The 16,370-nt window shown below is 42.7% G+C and overlaps 1 long non-coding RNA gene across 1 annotated transcript in view; it reads left to right on the top strand.

Moving 5' to 3' along the window:
* The first annotated feature begins 12,947 nt into the window (after window positions 1-12,947).
* The window catches only part of LOC137858357 (uncharacterized), a 173,710-nt gene continuing 170,287 nt past the window's right edge, over window positions 12,948-16,370 (top strand). The window contains exons 1-2 of the long non-coding RNA XR_011097674.1: window positions 12,948-13,742; window positions 13,883-14,132. This is a non-coding gene — a long non-coding RNA (uncharacterized lncRNA). The remainder of the gene's footprint in view (window positions 13,743-13,882; window positions 14,133-16,370) is intronic.

Raw genomic sequence — 16,370 nt, 5'->3', positions numbered from 1 at the left:
TGACAAGGATCCAGAAGCTGCCCCGTGTTAGTTAAGGGCCAGTTTCGGACAGGTCCAAAAGGACCTGCCACTGGCCAGAGCCAAGCCAATAAGAGATGTTTGTGCCTCCATGAGAGGATATTTAAGAAAAGGATAAAAAAATGCTGCACAACAGCAGCTGGAAGAGTGAGGACTGAGACCCAGCCCTGCAGCCCCCAGGTGAGGGAAGCAGGAGGGCAGGAGGTGCTCCAGGCAGGCAGCAGCAGTTCCCCTGCGGCCTGTGCAGGGAGAGGCCCCTGGTGGAGCAGGCTGTCCCCCTGCAGCCCATGGGTCCCACATGGAGCAGATCTCCACACTGCAGTCCCTCCATGGGTGGAGGAGCCCCCGTGGAGCAAGTGGATGTGGCCTGGAGGAGGCTGCGGCCCATGGAGAGCCCCCGCAGGAGCAGGGGGTCTGGGGGGAGCTGCTGCCCACCCGTGGGGGACCCGTGCTGGAGCAGTTTGCTCCTGGGGGATGGATGGATGGACCCCGTGGGATGGAGCTGTGTGGGAACAGTGCTTGAAGAGCTGCTGCCTGTGGGCAGCCTGTGTGGGATCAGCTGGGGAAGGACGGCATCCCGTGGGAGGGACCCCACGGGGAGCAGGGGCAGGGAGGGACCCTGAGGGAGCGGCGGAGACCAAGCGTCAGGGACTGACCGCAGCCACCATTCCCCCATTTCCCTGTGTCACTCACTGGGAGGAGGTGGATGGGGGTGGATGGGAGGAAGGTGGTTTTACTTTACTTTCAGTTTCTCAGTGCTCAAGCTTGTTAGTAATAGACAATAAATTTATTTAATCTCCCTATACTGAGTCTGTTTGCCCATCACAATAACTACTGAGTGATCTCCCAGTCCTTATCTCAACCCTTGAGCTCTTTACCATCGTATGTTCTCCCCCTTTCCCTTTGGGGAGGGGCAACGAGAGAGCAGTTGTGAAGCTCAGCTGCCCGCCTGAGTAAAACGACCACAAGGAGAAAAGCTAGTCAGCCTCATTGGAGTGGAATCTGTTTTGCTTATTTTTTTAATGAAGTATGGGATAAAGTCAAATACTGTAACGCCTTCCATAACACTAGACAAATGAAGGGCCTTTGAGGAATTTCTTTCTACTTTCTCTGTTTTCAGTACTACTGATCATAAGCAAATGTTGTAAATAATCAAATTGATGACAGAGTGCACAGGAAAATATTTTAAACTTAAATATTGGAAAAACAAATGACAGAAAACCAGAAAAAATGAAAATGATCAAGCAGTATTAAAGTTTCCACAATCTGATGGATATGCAAGTTAGAAGATGAATTCTACAAAAAAATCTTTTTATGTTTTGTATATTGTGAATTTCTCTGACAGAAGAATAAATAATACTTTTATATCTTCTTCAAGTTGTTTTGGTATGAGACAGAAAAATATGCATAAAAATGCTAGAATATTAGAAAAAGTGATACTTGAGCTGTTTAATTAGCTTCCATCCTGGAGTGCTCTTTTTCATGTATAGGAGATCTGAACTGTATTAAAATACTCCCAGTATTGAAAAATACAGCCTGCTGAGCAAAAAGCCCTCTCTGACATGTTCAGGACTTTTGAAGATCCTTTCGCAAGTAGTTTGGGCATGTTTACACCTTTCTTCTGAGCATACTGAACAAATACGTAACTTTGTCAATGTTGGGAGTGATAATACTTTAAATGAGTCTGTGTGGAGCTACCACAGCTACTTCTGAGCCAGTCGTGTGGGGAATTGTCCTTCTGAAGAAAGTATTCACCAGCAGAACTAGAAGTGGCAAGGCTTGTAAGTTTTGATGGCATCACTTAAAAAAAGAGACTTACTTTTTTTTATTGCCTTTGAGTCCTTTTCCTAAATTATCTGTCAGCTGTCATGACTCACATTTTCCTGGTAGAAAGAAGGAAAAACCCATCCAAGGAAGGAAGGAGATCCCTTCCCAGCAAATTTCAGGTCTTTTTGATGCTTTTCTGAGCTGCAGAAGAGCCAAATTCTTTTACTGGGTTGATGGGCTGTGTTGTAACAGATACTAGTTGGAAACATCTGGCTTACTTTTCAGATATCCAAGTATTATTGACTTAAAAATACAACCTGTTGCAATTGCTTTGACTGAACATTCATTCAGGCTGACCAAAAAAGCCAGCACCTGAAGCCACAGGGTTGGACAACCTAGTCTCTGTTTTTCCAGGTACAATGTCACAGCTCAGTCATAAAATCATGACTAATTAAATGAAAAAGCACTTCAACAAAAAATCTTCAGCTTTTGATTTCTAAACCAAAATCAACACCTAAGGCATTTCAGAAACGTTATTTGATTTTTTTTTTTTTTTTTTTTTTTAATCCCAGGGGCCCTCTGGTGTTGGTTCCTGGCTTGCTTTAACCTACATGTAGCTAAGGTGTTGATAACTGCTGTTCTCTAAAAACAGATCAGAGACTATGACTTTCTACTCTCTCCATTTGCTATTTTAAGAATAGGATTGGGTCAACCTCTGCCTCTTTATGAGGTAAGTTTTGGTAAGATGCAAGCAGCTCCTCTAATTTCCCCTAGAGTAGACAAAACCTTTGTTCTGCCAGGGACAAAAAATGGTCCAGCAGTTTCACTGCCTGCTTTCTGCCCAAATGGGAATGCTTTAATGCTTCATCAGGGAGCTATAGTGCAACCTTCTTCACAGTATGTGCCCCCACCAGTGAAATGTGTGCCACTCAGCTTTGGATGAATGTAGCAAGTTCTTAAAATAAATTAATTTTTCTTTCTTTTTTTTTTTTTTCTTTTTTCAGCTTGCTGAGAGTTCGCCAGCATGTAAAACCTGGTGAGGTTTCTGCCCATTCGATCATGAAGTCTGATTTCTGTTATCAGATATGGTTGAAAAGATGCAGTCATTCATAACAAGGAGAAGGGGAGGGAACAAGACTTTGCTGCCTTTAGAATTGAAGTTACGATTTTTCCTAATGGCATCATAAGCGCATAGATGGTCACCATAGTCTTCTGGTGACTATGACATTCTCCACACCAAAACAGTAAAACAAAGTATGTTTGTGACTAGCACAAAGCGGTCACTAGCATCAGTTCTGCTTCTGAGAGCACGCCCCACGTAGGCTTTACGCTCTCTTCAAAATGTACATCCACCACAGGGGAGAAGGAGGCGTGGGTTGCAGCCAAAGCTCCCATGGCTTCCTCGTTGTTCCTGCGATGGAGCTAAGAAAAGGCTCAGCTGGTAGTTTTCTAAGCTCAGGAACAGAAGCAATGGACTGAGTGTTGCTGCATTTGATAAAGAGCAGAAGTCAATTACAGCACCACCCAGGAGGAGGGGTAATTGGGGCAGGAGGTTCAGTGGCACGTCCTTGCCAATTCTCCCTTTTGTTCAGCACAGTATTACCTTCAGTTATGTATGTAGTTACATATTCAATATCCTGAATATAGGCCATGCTGTGGAAGAAATCTACCTGGAGCTTGAGTTTTAAAAGCAAATTCATATTTGAATAATTCCAATACAAAAGACCTCCTAATTTTTGTTGGAGAAGTATTCTTGTTTCCTTCCATGGTTGTATAACACACACTAATGTGAGGGAGCTCTTTGTTCTCTCTGTCGAGGGTGCTGTACCTCTGCGCAATGCAGAACTACCTTGGCTCCTTTTACTGACATTAAGAAAATGAAGCTTTTGTCTGCAGACTATGAGGGGTGCTGTCTGCCAAGAACGATGAGAGTTAAGTTGTGAGGGCAGAAATTGAAGTTTTAAGGTGGGCTTTAGGTTTGCCTGTCTGAATTAGTTATAACTCTTGCTGGCAAAGAAACCAGAGCAGCATAGAAGATAGCCCAGGGTTACAGTGATCAATACCGCAAAGTGATAAAGCAAGTCCTGAAGTGTGAGGCAAGGGCGCTCAGATCTTTTAGCACAGCTCCTTACAGGAGGAGACCGATTTCTTCACTTTGTTAAAATCTGCTAAGTCCCTATGTATCTCTTTTGGAAATATATGAATTCTTATCATTATCATTATTATACTGTCAGATGCCAAACAAACCTAGAAGAAAAAGATGCCTGTTTGCCTGGGAAATGTTTGGTGTCAGAATGAGAGGCAGCTGTCAGAGGCAGTCAGGAGATAAAGGAACAGAAAGAAAGTGTGAAAACTATTTATCATCAGGAGAAACGGTGGGCTCAGCAAACCAGGAATTTTTGAACTGTTGACTTTCATTGTTGGTGATGAAAAAGATGGTTTTCCACTAAGTTGCAAAACCCCATCAACTTCAAAAGGAGGTAACTTGTGCTTTTAAGCACAAAGGTACAGAGATGACCTGATGCAATAACACTACAGAAGGCTCCCTAAAGCCCACTTAGGTTGCAACTTGCTTTGGTTAGCACTTATTTATTTATGTAATGACAACAGACAGTTTTACAAGTCGTAGACTCAGTCACACATCACCATCATTGGTATGAAAGCTTTCTAGTGATATTAGGCTAGTAAAGAAAACAAATTGAGAGCATGTGTGCACTCACAGGCTACTGCTGGAACTGCTTGTTGTGTCAAGCCAAAAGATGGTTGGTTTTTTTTTTTTTTTGTAGCATGAATCTGAAGCTCTACTAACCTGTGCTCTTGCTAGTTGCTTACAGAAGTCAACATTAACATTTGTACTCCAGATGTAAGCCCAGAGTGTGGTTTAGTGCTGCAGTAATGGCATATTGTCCACTTGCAGCCAAGCTAATTTGTGTACCTCTAAAAGCTATCCAGGAATGCTGCAAGGTGCCAAGCACATACCTTCTGGTGCATTATCTGAGTCAATGTTCGCCTGCCAGATGGGAGACTTCCTTTGGATGCTTTGCTAGGTTTCACAACATTTAGATCTACACCGTAGGCATTGACCCCAGCCCCAATCACCCTTGTCTCTCAATATGGCAACTGGAAGAAACAGGCAGCTCTAGGGTACAGTATGTCTCAACTATTTTGGATGTCCCCTCTTCACAAGATAGAACAGCTATTTATCTCTGCAGACTAGGAAGGAACCTTGGCAACAACCTCAGATGTAGTGGTCAGCAACATAGACATTCATATTTAGTTTGATGATTTCCATGTTAGATCTTATCTGCATGCTCAGAAGATCCTTCATGAACAGTCTGAGTGAGGTGGGCTGGCCACAGCTGGCCACCCAAGGGTGCTGGGCTACCTCATAGTGATTGCTTGGCCTCATCACACACACATTGACCATATATATAGCTTGTTAGGATGGTGGCAGACAGGAAGGAAGAGCCAACTGAGTCTCCTGTGATGCCTTTTGGCACGAATGAAGTGCATTTCTGGGTGCTTCTGTCTTTGTTCTGCCCCCCAAGCATGAACTGCAATCAACTGAGCATGAAAAGACATTGGAGAACATAGGGGATGTTAACTTCCACGAGAAAGAAACTCTGTCACATCCGAAGGATGTAATCTGGATGTCTCCCTGGATCCCAGACAAGACTGTTCTTCTATTTAGGTCGTATGGTTGCTGCGTGCAGGGGAAACGTCGTGACCAGTGAGCAGAGACTTACTGAGGAAGTGGCCCATGTCTGTGTGTCTGCTTGTGCAGCTGCAAGAAACCAGAAGGGTGAAGCAAATGTTGTGGGTGGCCTCATGTTCTCCCCAAAATGCAGTATCTGTGAGCACGCAGCACACCTGCTCTGCTCCAGCCCTAAGGAGGAAGCCTACATCTGCTAAGGGAGGAAACCGTGCTTTAGCAAAGTGCTGTGCAAGCACATAGAAGGGAAACTGTTCAAGTATTTCCATAATGGGGCTTCCTATGGTCCAAGAGTGGTAGGAAATGGCAGGCCTGCCCATTCCCTTGTTCTGGTGTTTTTATGCCACAAAATAACCCAGATGTGCCCTCCCAATAATTAGGCCTTACAGGCCATCTGCCCCCTTGCCCCCTGCCACCAGCAGTCCTGCTTCCCCATTAAGCCCCGTGCAAAGGCGCAGTGGCACAACCGGCTTCCTCTTCATCAGGTGCATAGAGAAGCTTAAGGGTGGCTGAAGAAAAACAACTGGAGCAGGAATAAATAGATCCAAACAGTGCTTAGCAAAACAATTAAGACGTACGCTAGGAGACTGTGTGCATCACCTGTGCCCTCCTGCTCTGCAGCCCCTTCTCCTGGAGGCTACAGGAGGCTTGGCTGATTTGTGCCCTGCTCCGCTGCTCTTTGCTGAAGGGTGGGATCCTCCTCCAGCAAGCAATCAGTCAATGGCAAATGAACAGGGAAGGCTGCTGAGGCTTCACTAACTGCATTCATTACAAACGTTGTAATTGTAAAGATTTGCTATAATTCAGTTAGCTGCCCTAAAACCCTTGGCAAGCCACATTATTGAAATGATTATTGTTACAAGATTGTTGTAAATTGGAGTCAATCATCCAGACGTGAAATTGTCTTTTTTATTTCTGTGTGGTAGGCAAAAGTCTTCTTATTTTTATTTCTTTAAATTAAAATCTCCTGGTTATAGTACCTGGAGTACTGTGTAGGACAATGGGATCCTCCCACCCGCCTTTCAGAATAACAAATAAAACTTCTTATCTCATAAACAGAAGAACACTGAATCCTCCTAATGTGAGAGCCCACACTGTTTCTCCCAGCAGGTTTTTTGGTGTTAAAAAAAACAGTTGTCAGGGATTGCCTAGGTACAGCTGGAACTGGTTTGCAGAGGAAATAGGCAGCAGGACTGGACCAGAACTCCACCTGCACCCCATGGGAATGATTGCTAAGCAAGCAAATCAGTCAAGGAAAACCATATGTGCACACTTCCAGACACTTGTGCCCAAGAACATATAAAGGAAAAGTAATTAATAAATGTTCAAAGTTTCACCTTATTTTTATCAGTTATAAATCGGTGAGCTGTTGTGACAGCCCCGTGCAAGATGGTCTGCTGATTATTTTAAGAAGAGGATCTCTGGATTTGAAGTGGTGGAGGAGCATTGGACTTGCCCATCTCTTAAGGTTCTGGAAATCTTTCCTGGTGTTCAGGCTTGGTGCTTATCCCAGACTGAGCAAACATGATCCTCACCTCTGCTGCTGGTCTTATTGTGTTGCTTTGTGGCTTGAACTGCTGTAGCTGTCACGCAGTAGATTTTGTGCAGGAGATCTTGTGCAATTAGGACATGTCACCTCTTGTGGCCATAGGCACCTGAAGGGGTGGAGATTATTCTCAACATTACAAATGCCAGCTCAACGATGGCAGTTTCTCCTAAAGGGACTTTGTGTTCTACCTAAAATGGTTAAAGGATACTCCAGTTAAAACTTAATCTGATGATTTGGTCAGGCACTGGTGCAGGCTTTGAAATGAACACTCAGTCTTTGGTCAGAGAAGCACCTCTATAAGCAGGGTAAGTTTTACATCAGTTAAAATATAGCCAGCATAGTTGCTGTTAACATAACACTCGTTTGGTGTTAGTGTGCTTTCCCTGATGTGGGCTGCCAGCTCAATCAAAAAGAAAAGCAATCTCTTAGCTCTGGGTGAGCTGTGTTTCCCAAAGGAGTAGGAAAGTGGGAAGAAAAGAGAATTTTTTATCACTGGGTACCTCTTTAGACTGTATGCCCAGTTTCCTGTCTAAACAAGGACAGATATCTTTAATCATGTGCTTGCACTGCAGGAGCAAGAAGTTTTGCTCAGTTTTGATGCCCTTTGTTGCTTCCTGGTCAAGTGATAGCACCTGGTGCTGCTGTGGAAACTGTGGAAACAGACACTTCAGCTGTTCATTGCAAAACCCTTACAATTCTTCCTCTGATAAGCAAAGGTTCGTGATGTTTTGAAGCTGAAAGCATGGCTAGATTCCAGTAGCTGTCATGAAAACAGAAGGAAATGGGGCTGAACGTGTCTACCTTCTGCTTCTAGAAGCAGAGGGATGTTCTTGGTGCTTCCCATCCGCTGTGGGAGCAAAACTCCTCCCTTTTTCTCTGCCTGGTGCAGAGAAACCATGCAGTCCAAGAAAGGCTGGAGAGGGAGAAGTGGAAAAAGCCAATGCTTCTGGTCTGGATTTATGCAATCTGCCAGCCTCCCCTGGCAGCACAGGAAGGTATCATATTGGAGATCACCCTGCTGCTCTCTCCAAGAAGAACCCTTCGCTCCCCAGCACTGAGAAGCTCCCCAGCCTAGGTAGAGTGTCACTGAGAAGCTATGTTTTGTCCATTGCTCTCCCTTCTGGAACAAATATATCATGTTTTGGGGGCTGAAGAAGTGACTTCACCCCTCCATCTCTTTTTCTGGCTGGCAAACAGCATATACTGCTCCTCAAGCCTATCTCCACGCAACACCATCTAGGGCTTGGGTGGCTGTGACAGACACCCCAGTAACACCTTTTGGACATTTTTCTTCTGCTTACGCTTCTTCGTTGTCCCTGGATGCATGCTGTCACCACATAGTGTGCTCTGCTGCATTAGCACCAAGTAACCTGCCAGACGAGAAAGAGCTTCAGCATTAATTGTTTGGCTGTGACTTTTCCCTGCTCTCAGGTCACTCAGAAGTTTGTTGGTGTGTGACTCTCGAGGGTCCTTCAAACCACTACAGCTTTCATGAGCATCTCTCAAGTACTGCCTACCATGCCTCTCCTATCTCACACTGAAAAAACAGGTGACTTAACTGTGGCAGCAAGGAAAGATATTGAGAAAAAAAATCACCAGGAAAAGAAATTATTATCTTCTTAAACAGAAAAGGCGTAATAACTTCAGGGAGGAAATACCAGATCAGGCCTGTGGATGATACTGCAACCTAGAGCCTAGGAGCCAGTTGTGGAATTTTAATTGTATGAACCTACACAATAATAAGTGTATTTTTCTTTTTACTTCACTTTTCTGTATTCAGCTGAAGCCGATGCTATTGTTGTATCCACAAGACCAAATATAACTCCAACCCATTACCTCCCTTGGGAAGAAAGAAACATCAAATGCCTGGCAGATGAATTTGGGGTAAAGCTGAAAGTGAAAAGTTGTTAATTTCAAAGTGGGCAGTGAGAGTGCTGGTCAAATCGGGAGCCTGATGCATCACTGAGCTGAATATAAAGATCTTCTTCCTTTTTTTTTTTCTCTTCTGAATCAAAAGATTTCATAGGCATTTAAATAAAACTGAAGTAATGTAATTAGTACAAGCCCACGAGAAGTGATTAAATTAATAAGTGTGGCTAGTGCTATAGCTGCATAATGGAAGCCTTCAGTTTTTATTAATTACATGTTTGAAAATCTGGATTAAATAACCAAACTAATAAGTCAAAACACCAATGGCCACGGCATTGTCACTCTGTATAGCAGGGCACCAATTCAGTGCCTAATTGATACAAGAGCTCTAACAACAGAGAGCATGTTTAATTAATAAGGCTCCTAATCAGTCATGAAACTTTTAACAGTTCCTAGTGCTGTGAAATTGTTGTAGTTTACATCCTGTGTGCTACCAAGTGTCAAATCTCCGCAGGCCATGCGTAACGTTGGGTTGGTAGGTGTGCATGAGAAAAGACGTCACCATGCTGCCACATAACAAGGGATGAGGCTGCCTTGTGCGTCCTGGTGAGCTCAGTGTTCACGCCTTGGGGATAAAGGGCTGGAGACCACTTAACCTTGTTCGTGGAGGGAGACCCACATGCCATGGGGATGACTTTTGGGAGACAGAGCAATTGGGTTGGCCCTCAAAAAGGCCTGGCTGGAGGGCAACTTTGCTGGACACAGGCCTCACATCTTTATTAACATATCAAAAAAGCAAAATTCATGTTTGAAGGTGTTTTGCTATCCTGTAAGTTAAAAAGATTGGAATTTTCCTTTGGTTTTGCTTTTCCGTGAAGAGGAGCAGGGCAAAATGTAGAGAGCCCAAGCAGTCGAGGTGAAGAGGCCGAAATGAGTGGTGGGGTAGCCTATTGGTTCTTCTCTCACTAGCTCCCACTCCTGATCTTTATTGCTGAGTCTAACAGGCACTCACAGACTGATTGTCCTGAGAAGCAGCTCTCTCAGCATTTTATAGACTTTTCAGGCAGGAACTTTCTATATTAAAGAATAGCGTTCACTTTAATGCTCAAGCCATATGCCAAAATTTATCGTCCTTCCCATTTAAAGCAGTTCATCTAAATTTGATCCCAGACTTGTGCAATAAAAAGTATAATTAAAGCTGAATGTAAAAATTATTGAACAAATATAATAAAAGGGCAATTAAAATTATCAGTGAGAAGTTATAAAAGTGCAAGAAACTAATGCTAGCAAGTCTCCTAAACTATTACTACAGCAAATATACTTAATCATTCAGATGCCATACTTTTTTACCTCTTGCACGGAACTATAAGCAATACCGTTAAATCAAGGACACATTCTGTGTATTTTTTCTCTAATACCTAGAAAGATTAATTGGAAGGATAAGTTGCTATTAGTATAGGCTTCTGCTCTTTCTCTTAAAATTGGCATACTCATGGCAGCAATTCACTTGCTGAAGAGAACAGCTTATTTAACATTTCCTTCATGGATTTATTTTCCTCATGAATATATCTAATACTTTTTTTTTTTTTTTTTTTTTTTTGTAAAGCTCATGTAATTTTTCAGCATTCCCAATTTCCCATAAAAAGAGGCTCCAAAGCTTAATTCAGTGAGCTGACAGCTGTGCTTTTCTATGCAAACCTGCTACCTGCGAGTTTCACTTTTAACTGGTGTTAGAAGAGACAGTGGAAATCATTCTTTTTTCTCTCTCTCCATGCTGCCTATTCACCAAAAACCATTGGTGTTTGCAGAAGAGCTGTCTAGTCAGTCTGAGCACACTGCATGAGGTCATCCTCCATTGTGAGATTAATGGGAAGAAGGTTCTAGGGAAAACACCTGGTTATCTGCAATGTTAACTGCAGAGAGGTGCTACAGCCAGTGACCGAGTTATGTGGTGAACAGGGGACTCTGAAGGAGGTAGAGAGCTGGACAACTGGTTCTTGGAAGAGGGTTAGTTTCGAACTGCAAAGACACAGGATATGTGAAGAGAAACTAAATAGAGGAACTGTGTCAGTAAGATGGAGCCAAGAGGAACTGTATAAGTAAGATGGAGCCAAACTGATCAGAAAATATTTTAACAACCAGATATGGCAAATGAAACCATTTGTTTTAAATACTTCATGAACCTGAAAATACCAGATCCAGTACATTATGTAAATTGAGAAGAGCATTTAATCTGTGGTACGTTTTTCTTTGCACCAGGCTGCTAATCTGAAATGTATTGCCATTAGCAGGTGTGTTGTCGTGAAACTTCTGAGTCTCCTGGCTGTGATCAAAGGTGGAGTAGGCTGCAAATGGTGATTAATGAAGATAGTGACTCTTTTTTTTTCTTTTTTTTTTTTTTTTTTTTCAGTGAGCTAAAGCTGAGAATTTGTTTTTAATCCTTTATAAAGACAAAATCAAGAAGCAGCTAAACCAGGCAACAAATAAGCAGACACTTCTTTGTGTTCATGCGAAACAACAAATAGGATAAAAGCTATTTCTGGGTTCAGCGGTGTTTGTTGTTTAACACCTACGTGTTCTCTAATGGCAGTGGCTGCTGCTCGGTTAATATACTTGACTGGTTTGGTTCTTTGGCTTGTGGCTTTGCTTTGCGGAAACATTCAAAAGCTCACTGATGAAAGGAGTACATCAGAGTGAAGCTGAAGATGGGATGGATATTTTGAAGCTAACTCAAAACCTCGTAGTCATAGGAGGGTGGTTAAAGTCTCCAATTTTCCAGAATTACTCTCTGGTTTGACATGTGGGTACTTAGTAGTTAAAACCCCTTACAGTGCTTTTGTGCCGATCAGTGGATATGCGCAATACCGTAACCACTGCTGGGAGGACAGATCAGTGCCTCATGTCCAGAGCCATCATGAAGATGGTGGTTAGCTGCAGAGGTTTTGGGGAACTATAGATATTCCCTTCAGAGCTGCAGCAGGTCAGGGCTATCCCGGGAGTAGAGAGGGATGAGGGATATGTGGTGGTGGCTGGAGACTGCCAGGTTATGGGAGAACTGCAAAACTGTGCTTGCCCCAGGCTGTGAAATAGCTTCTGGTGTCTCCACTGCTGATGAACACCACTAATTCTGCTCTTTGGAGAGTTTCAGTCAGTGCTGGAGATCAGAGGCCTCACCTGATACAACCCTAGGTAAGCAGGAATTCCTTTCCTGTAGCAGCTGTGTCTTGGCAGAGTAATCATTTGCTTGAGAAGAGACCGCTGCTGAGGGAACAGCATCTCCTCTTTTTTCTCCTTTACTGTAATGTCCATGTGAAAGATGTGATGCAAATGCTGGTTTTGGAGAAAAACTCTGGCTAAAATCCTGACCCCACTGAAGTCAATGGCAGCATTCCTACATATTTCAGAGGGGCCAGAGACTTGTCCTCTATCCTTCTCTTCCCAGCTTCTTCATCCTGGAGAGAATGTTTGTTCAAACCAACAAATGTGATACATTCATGATCACAATGGGGGAAAATACAAAACAAATGAATGAACAACAACAACAAAGAAAAGCAACAAAAAACAAACACACCAAAAAAAACCCAATGAAAGCAATGTTAAGAAAGATTGCAATGGCGTGAGAATGCCTGACAATGTGAGGGGTGGGGGCTTTTCTCAAGAATAGGGCCAGCTGGCTTCCAGACACAGTCTATTGGGCAAGCTGAGCTAATAGTGTAGTGAAAAATGCAGAGAAATAGCAAAGAGAAATGTCCAAAGCTTGGGGGTATTAGAAAATGCAATAATAAACTCAACTTGTGTATGTCAGAAACCAAACTGACACAATTTAGGAGGAAATATGCTGGCAGGGTTTTTTTCCCCTCTTCCCTTTTTTATCTTTGATTTTTCCAGCTGGCTCATCTAGCTGAAATTTGAACTGCGTCTGACTTCAAGTTCCTTTCAGGATATTGTGGAATATTTTACATAGCAGTCTGTCTGTCTGACAAAGCAAGATTGTGAAATCTGTAAACCGCAATGTCCTTACTGCCACAATGAAAACATAAATGATAACACTGCCCCATTACCCCGTTAATGGTTGCAGAACAACTCCCACTTGTGGTCTTCATGACTTGGGAGACAACTATATATGCTAGCTGAATATTTTAGCAGATATAATAGCAGACTAATGTTGGGAATTTTGGGGGTAAGGGAGCAAGGTATGAAAACAAACATGATCAATGGCTAAAAAATGCAGTGTGCTAACAAACATTAATAAGTGCTTACTAGGATGGACTTGAATCAAATCTTTAACTCCAGCAGACCATGAAGTATGGTGGAAGTTTGGAGTCCAACCCCAGATCTGCCATCTCGTCAGCCTCTCTCTCTTTGCAAAGGGTTGAACCAAACTCATGAAGCTCAAGGTCTGTCTGTTAAGAGGCCTGTTGGACATGCAGAACAAAAAAAATGTTGCCTGCATGGAAAAATCCTCCTTTGTTTTGAAGCATGTAAAGACAAAGACAGTTGAGGAAGTGTATTGCAGAGGTGTTTTATTGCCTTTTCAGATAATTTCTGTTGAGTTTATTTTATGAGCTTTGGCCACGTTTTTACATTACTAGTGAATAAAGCTCTCATTGTTCAACGGGAGTCATCTGGTGACTCATGAATTTCTTCAAATGCTGCTTAAAAAAACCTTCATGTGATATTGAGAATGCTTCTATATATAGCTACAGGCCTACAGAAAATGAACCACTGTTGAGCTTGATCAGTTACTGGACTGGGGAGGCTCAGACAATTCAGGATTGATGGCCACAAGGAAGAAGCGAGAGTAGGGCATCATCTCTGCTCCTCATGGTAAATAAATCTCCTTGATTTTGTGTCACAAATGCTGATTCTGTGCTTCCAGCTCAGGACACATTCGGGTTCTATGAGTTGAATTTAAAGTGAGTTTAAGTTATTTTTTTTAATGAATGTTTGCTCTCTCCCTCTTTCAGGAAACACAAGTGTGGACATGCCTTACATAAAACTTGCTGTTAACAGGGAAGTCAAAGGATGTTTGGTGGGGCAAACAACTGCTCTACATGATTTGCCTAATTTTCTAGGTCATTCTGTATGAAGTGAGTCTTTCAAACCCAGCTTCTCTAACAACTTCACAGTTGTGTGCTCAGGAGGCTCCCGGGTATGCCGTCTGTCTGCAGGCCAAGCAGCATGATGCTTTCGAGGAAAAGTGCCCTTCCTGTCTGGGTGAGTGACTACAGTCCAAAGTGCAGCTGTTGTTATTTTCAAAAAGTTGATGTGAGGGCAGAAGTGCACCAAGCCACTTTATAAACCAGCTGTGGCTTGACTTCCACTTACACATTTTCATTGTACTGTTCAACTTATGTATTAGTAAAATGTTAAAAGGGTGATGTCTCACTCCTCCCCAGAGGAGTATCTGGTAATCTCATAGATCAGTTTTTGCCTTATTAAACCAAAACCATGTCTAGTGCTCACTTTTTCTTCCTCTAGCTTGCTATTTCATTATCTAGTATGTTACAGGCAATTCAGAAATACAGTACATTGTTCCCCGGTAAGAACTGCTTCAGGTAAGTAGAACTTAGATCCAAGTCAATGTCTGCTAAAAGAGGTTGGTAAAGATATGTATATATATTTTTTTCAACTTGTGAAGAATATCTTTACATGCACTATTGACATGGGAAATGTACCCTGCCAGGGTCAGTCTGGGGAGCAAAAAAAGGAAAAGTTTCTGTAAATCTGAACCCATGTTTAGAAATGAGAGTTTAAGACTGTGATTTTATACCCATGGTAATACGGGGGTGGGGGGGACAAATTGCATTGTCTGCTGTGATAGACTCTCCCAAGGGAGATTGCCCCTTACTTTGTTCCCTACCACTACATACCTTGCCTTAGCCTTAAGTGGGGTCTGGATGGAGCAGGTTCCACATCCTCCTGCAGGGTGCTCTCACATTAAAACGTTTCCCACAACATCCTTTGTCTGGGAGATTTTGCTGCATTTCCTATTTGCATTCTACAGTTCTTGCTGCTGTGTGGTGCTTTCAGGCAGATGGTTATTGCGTGCCTGGAAGCACAAGGGAGGAACCAGAGAGACGAGCTTATACTACACCAGAGAAAAAAAATGCATCTTCAGCGGCAGCAGGGCCTCAAGGAAAGATCAACACTGAAGATCTTTTCCCTTTTCTGCATAACACTGAAATACTAGGGAGAAATATGGAGGGCAGGCAATATCAGTATAATCCCCTTCTTAACTCTGAAAGAGAGAATCTTGAGACATCTGTAAGTGGTCCCTCTGGGAGCTGGATAAGGTGATGTGTGCATTGACCATAAAGGTCTAAATAGCTGATCAAAATGTGGTTACAGACACTCAGGATGACCAGATTTTCAGGGGTGCTAAGAACTAATAAACGCCTCTGAAGCCAATGGGATTTGTGTGACCGGGTTGCCTTTGCAAATTAAGCATTATAAAACTGAGCCATGTGTTAATACAGCTTTAAAAATACGTTAAAATGACCACCTTGCAACCCCAAATACTGAGTAATTTTACATGCAACGTATTAAGAAAAGATAGAAATTAACCTAATGCACCATAACTTATAATATTTAGTGGAAATATTGATATTTCTGTCCTAAACACTGTGCCTCTAATAAGGACACAAAACTATGAGCAGTTTAAATCCAAATCAATGCATTGACAAAACAGCAAATCTTCAAATTACCAAACAATTCAAAGTTAGTGTATTTCTCCATGTAACCTTTCTTATTACTTGCAGCAAACAAAGTCCCACTTACTCATGTGAATGCAACAGCTGACCAGTCAATAGCTGAATATTCTTGTAAGTCTGCCTATGCTTATTACAAGATATCTGATTGATAATCCTACAAAGCTTCCTCAGTTTAAAAGGGCAATCCTCGATCAAATCTTCTCTGTTTAATGCCTGAATGTCAACTTCTCTCAGTGCCTGCATGCTGTCTGCAGCCATGTATCCTCTAAAATGAGGCCCTGGAGAACCTCCATACCCTGTTCTTGTATCCCTTGGCTCCAACACAACCCTGCATCATCGTAAGTTCCTAAAATGGGCATGGGCATACCTCTTTTACTGCCATCTTACACCTCTAGTGCTGCAGAAAAACATTTCTTCCCTCTTCAGAGAACCTGTGAACAGGAGCCCTACTATCAACTTTAGCAAGCAAAGACTATGTGCTCTCTCCTTAGCCTTTCCAGAAAGTGGTAAGGGGTGCACTAAGAAGGAAGTCCTCTTAGCTTGTACCATTACATTTGTACCATTTACCATTTGGCAAATGGCCAAATGGTAAACTGTCACATGAAGGAACTAAGTTTGTGGATCCACTTCTTCCATAATTGCTACTGAATGTATCAGTCAGTGCCCCCGTGACTGATTTTGAATATTCAGTATGAGTTGAGTTGACACAACTAGCAGTGAAACAGATGCTTTGTTTTTCCTT

The sequence above is a fragment of the Anas acuta genome, chromosome 1 (assembly GCF_963932015.1).
Source record: "Anas acuta chromosome 1, bAnaAcu1.1, whole genome shotgun sequence".
Taxonomy (NCBI): Eukaryota; Metazoa; Chordata; class Aves; order Anseriformes; family Anatidae; genus Anas; species Anas acuta.
The sequence above is the reverse complement of the archived record's forward strand: the minus strand, read 5'-3'. Positions and strand labels throughout refer to the sequence as shown.